The sequence below is a fragment of the Pogona vitticeps genome, chromosome 3, assembly GCF_051106095.1.
Source record: "Pogona vitticeps strain Pit_001003342236 chromosome 3, PviZW2.1, whole genome shotgun sequence".
In the NCBI taxonomy this organism is placed as follows: Eukaryota; Metazoa; Chordata; class Lepidosauria; order Squamata; family Agamidae; genus Pogona; species Pogona vitticeps.
This window is the reverse complement of record NC_135785.1, coordinates 13360503-13360756: the sequence shown is the minus strand read 5'-3', so window position 1 is coordinate 13360756 and position 254 is coordinate 13360503.

Here is a 254-nt window from a genome sequence, read left to right as displayed (position 1 = left end):
CTCCCAATGGATTCAGACGGATTCTTCTCAGTGTGGAGCTATAAGATCCCCACCTCGTATGCTGGGTAAATAAGAAGTGTAAGACCCTCTTCATGGGGCTCCTTTTGAGCATAAGTCTTCCTTCAGCTAAGGGATGTGGTGGCGCTGTGGGCTAAACCGCAGAAGCCTGTGCTGCAGGGTCAGAAGACCAAGCAGTCGTAAGATCGAATCCACGCGATGGAGTGAGCTCTCGTCGCTTGTCCCAGCTCCCCCCA